Source organism: Apaloderma vittatum, unplaced genomic scaffold, assembly GCF_000703405.1.
Source record: "Apaloderma vittatum isolate BGI_N311 unplaced genomic scaffold, ASM70340v1 scaffold9412, whole genome shotgun sequence".
Lineage (NCBI taxonomy): Eukaryota > Metazoa > Chordata > Aves > Trogoniformes > Trogonidae > Apaloderma > Apaloderma vittatum.
The window spans coordinates 46,843-51,269 of NW_009704147.1; the positions used below are offsets into that span (position 1 = coordinate 46,843).

The following is a 4,427-nucleotide window of genomic DNA, read 5'->3' on the forward strand; positions in this document are numbered from 1 at the left end:
AAGAGTGTACAATCCTTTGCAAAGTAACCTCATCTGACTGGTTTTATGAACTTAAGAGAGCAAAGCGTATCTTCAAAGCTGCAGAAATATTGAGCCTGACAAAGCAATGCAATGTTTTCTGCAGAGCTGTGGCATGCCAAATCTTGTGATCGCCATAAAACACGAGGATACTTCATGAATAATACATTGCAATGCAAATAAACTGTTTACTTCTAGCTTGTAGCCTGTGTTCGTACACACAGAGTGAAGTGTATCCAGGATGTCTAGACTGCCAAGAGAGAAAACGAATATGCTGTAGCTATGCTTTCATGTAATACGTGATTCTTGGGAGTTTTGTTTCTTTCTAGTTTTGCCTACCAAGGTGAGTGCTTCTTGGGTAGAAGAGGGCATGACATGAATGCAGTAGGGGCAAATCTTCAGCTATTCTTTCTGCACCAAAAGTAACTGATTCCTAAAAACCATGAAGTGGTAGGACAACCTCAGGATTTCTGTAGCTAATGCATTAAGTGAGCAATATATGCCATCCAAAGGAGGGAAAACTAGTGCTGTATAAATTAGTATTTATCTCTTTCATTTCACCATGAGACCAGTGTAGCAGAAATCTTAATAATGGTTCATTTTAAGTCATAAATATTCAGTAGTTTTCAGCACGGAAGCTCCACGTTTCAATACACTTTTTAAACAGAAGATATATTGAAATATATAGAACAGTTACTAAATAGTCATGTAAAATGGTGCTGCTCCTCACAGAAGTATTTTAACTGTTTACATTTTATATTTACAGAATGATTTATGTATAACTGACTTAAGTTTATGAGTTAAACAATCATTCAGAATTTATTCCTTTGGAAAATGCAGATTTTTAGTGAAGCTAGGCTGTATAATTGATTGCCTTGTGTAGATGCATATTTTGTGTAGTGAATTAGAATGTGAAGAGGAATTTAAATTAGTAATGCTCACAAAAATGAGCATAAAAAAATACAGAAGTCTTGCCAGGCGCAGAGCATAAGCAAATAATATATAACTGGCTACAGAGGTCATCCAAGAGTGACTGATGTTCTTCAGTGTGGTTCTTTCTGCTTGTTGGGTTAAATAGTTATCTTTCTGAAGTTCTGTTTGAAAGAGGAAAATTTGTCTTTGCAGTAAGTTTCAGAAAAATAGAAGTGATAGTGACGCTTTTGATATCTAACATGTCTTTTTAAAAAACATACAGGCTTACAAGGAAGGGTAATGTCTCAAAGATGGCTAAATTGATAAACTGCACAGTTGTTTTCCTGGCCTGGCTAGACTGCTGGTAAGCGCTGTGTGCATGTAATTTTGCTTTCCTCACTTGTATCTAATATTTCAGTATTGCCTTTCTGAACCACATTTGTAAGGCAATTATTTTTAAAGGATCCTGCCAAGTTGTGTATTACCTCGGAATAGGCAGGACATATTTGGATTCATCGAGCACTGGAACATAGAAAATCTGCTCAAGCTGAACAGAGACCAATAGAACAGTCTGTTTTGTAATGTTTTTTATCAAAGTTGAAGCTGTGAATTAAGCCAAAATTTTTTTTTTGTTATATAATAGTACTCCTTTGTTATATAGGATCAAATCATATTCTGGTCAACACAATGTAATGAAGTTAAGACTGACAAAATAATTTCCGATGCCTCTAACTGCTGTTAAGAACCGAATCTGGTAAATATAATTCCTATTTTAAATTATTTTGGACCCCTACCCCTCTGGATTGCAGTGGTCATTTGAAATATTTTGAAACTTTAAAATAATTTTTGCTGTTGATTTCCAGTGTCCTGAAGAAAAATTGCTTTTGAAATGAATATGGAGTGAAGTAATTATTAGGCTTTTACCAGATTGTGCTATCAGTAGTAACTCACTGGGTTCATACGCTCTAAGGAGAATTGAGCTTTTCTTCTTTTAAGGTCAGGTTAATGGATTGGCTGGGACTTTCCACTGCAACCCATTGGAGTGTGTGAGCGAGCTGTGTTTAAAGACGTCGTTTCAGTAAGGTCAGAGCTTTGCCTTTGGGAACCTAGAGTTCACTTTTGGCATCATCTTCATAGCAGTGTTGTGTGCTTTGCTTTTTTTTTTTTTTTGGTTGATTGAGTAACTAAATTATCTCAACAGTATGCTAGTCTTAAACTCCTTTTTTATTTGTTGAAATATAAAATTATTTCAGAGATAGTTGTATGCTGCCACAGATAGCAAATGAATGGGTAGCTGGAGTACAGCTGTCTTTTTCTATTGTTATGCTGTTGGATCATATAGTGTGTAATACACTGTGCAGTTTTATTCTTAAAGTATTATTAAGCTTTATTTTAGTTTATGATTCCAAAATTGTCTTGTGACAACAGGCTTCACGAAAGCATGTCCAACTTTGCTCATGTGTGGCTGTTCCAATCCTTTGGGAGTTGGTAGGGGGTTGAATTACAGGGAGCTGTCTTCTTCTTTATGTCAGCTTGAGGTTCAAAGCTGGGTAGTAATAAGAAGATTAATCTCCACCTTCGCTGGTCAGAGCTGTGGCAGGCATTGAGGATAAAATAGCTCCTCTCCTTTTAAATTCTTCAAGAATTTGAAATAGATGCTGCAGGGGGGTGGAATTAGTACCATTCCTGCGTACCGCACCTCTGCTTGGTGCAGTCTTTCATTGATGCAAGGCAGTGGGGTCAGAATTGAGGGGGTTTTTGTGTGTTGGTGTGTGCGAGCAGCTGGACTGCCAGAGCAGCACCCTCAGCTGAACGCCCCCAGCCCAGCCTGACCGACCGCGTCACCTCTGTTGCATCCACGGACAGAGCCAGAGCCAGCGCTTCACCCGGTGTGCATGCTGTGCCGCTCGGGCTTTTTAGTTCTGTAGAACCGGGCTGTGCTGTGTGCAGTGGTATCTTTCTGCGTAGGAATTCCAGGTAGATACAAAGATAACAGCAGCGCAAATTGTTTGGTAAGCCCCCCCAGCCCTCCCTCCAGGCACACAGGTGTGAATTCCGGGAGGACACCTGAGCTGTGTTTGAGGCTGTTGCAGCAACAGCACCTGCTGCCTCTGCGTCCAAGTAAGTAAAGTGTTACTGACGTGGGCTTGTTCTATGGAAAATTTGTTCTCGCAACACAGGCTATTTTAGAGAGCCAAAATTAAGCACCTTGACAGGTGTTCGCATGAGTACAGTGCTCTGCGTTGATGTGTATGGCATTCATCTCAGCGTTGCACACAGAAAAATGATCAAAAAGGGTAGTACAAGGAGGTAGTTCCTTCCCAGCCAGCAATGCAAAAATGTGTGACATTAAATGGTTCTCAATTCAGACGGGGGGAAAGGGGAGAAGACAGTTCAGCTCACACTTGGTATTACTGTTTCAAGTTGCTAAAGGAAGTGAATTACTGTTTCTAGGTATGTTTTTGTTTGCTGTTGGCAGCAGCTTATCCAGGCTGTTACGTTTTACTGTCCCAACAATGTTTTGGATCTTACGTATCTGGTTTGAGGGCTGGAGTTGAAGGAGGACTGTCTGCGTTTTTCAGTAGGGTTAGAAAGAGGACTTTAATGAAGAAATGTGATGAGACTCTATTGCCTACCCAAAATTTCAATGCATTTAATTAATTTATTCTTAGTTAAGGGCACTGGATAAAAGTGGTATTTTAAGTGATGTCTTTCACTCCCTTCTCCTCTTCCTTAGATATCGCTGCATTACAGAAATGTGTAAATTAATCAGATCACTTTGTGTTTCTACTTCTGCAGTAAAAATCTAAGCTAGGTTTTCTTGAACTACCTCACACAAACTTTCTATGTTTCTTAAGTAAGTAAACAAAGGTAACCCTTGCTATTGGAACTACACTGAATGTGAATAGAAAAATACAATTCCTTTAGAGAAATAAACCTATTGGCCAATGTTGAGACAATATCAGTAAGTATGTTTCTTATATATTTCACGTAAGACGTTCATGTGTAATATATAGCTTGTGTACAGTAATGTACATCTAGAATATTGTGTTAGCTGTAAATTGGTGATTTTATTATTGTAGTCTGGTTTTGTAGGTAAAAATAGCTTACTAGTAATGTCAGCTCATCCTTTACATTTTACAAAAGGAATAATTCTTGGTAAGCTTTGCATACAGATGAATTACTTTTGTAGGCCCAATATCTAGTCTATTTTTGAGAGTTCTTTAACTTTTATTACTAAAGTTGAGAAAAAAACAACCCTAATTATTGTGATCATTCCTTCTGCCCCTTTTTAACTATATTCTTAATTTTATTTTGTCCCTAAAAAATATGAAGTGGAAAATACACCATTAAAACACTGGGGAAAGCTGTAATTTTTAATTCCCTGCATTTGATACCTTTTCCTGCCTTCCTTTATTCCCTCCAAATAAGCTGTTGGTGGGGCATTACTGAGAACATTGTGGGGTGTTTTTGGTTTTTTTTATTCATTCATGCCA

General features: G+C 38.1%; 1 protein-coding gene across 1 annotated transcript in view; it reads left to right on the forward strand.

The window, feature by feature from the left end:
• Positions 1–215, forward strand: part of MAPK8 (mitogen-activated protein kinase 8) — a 22,013-nt gene extending 21,798 nt beyond the window's left edge. Inside the window, exon 12 of the mRNA XM_009864919.1 lies at positions 4–215. The gene's annotated coding sequence lies outside the window, so the exon portion shown is untranslated. The remainder of the gene's footprint in view (positions 1–3) is intronic.
• The last annotated feature ends 4,212 nt before the right edge of the window (positions 216–4,427 follow it).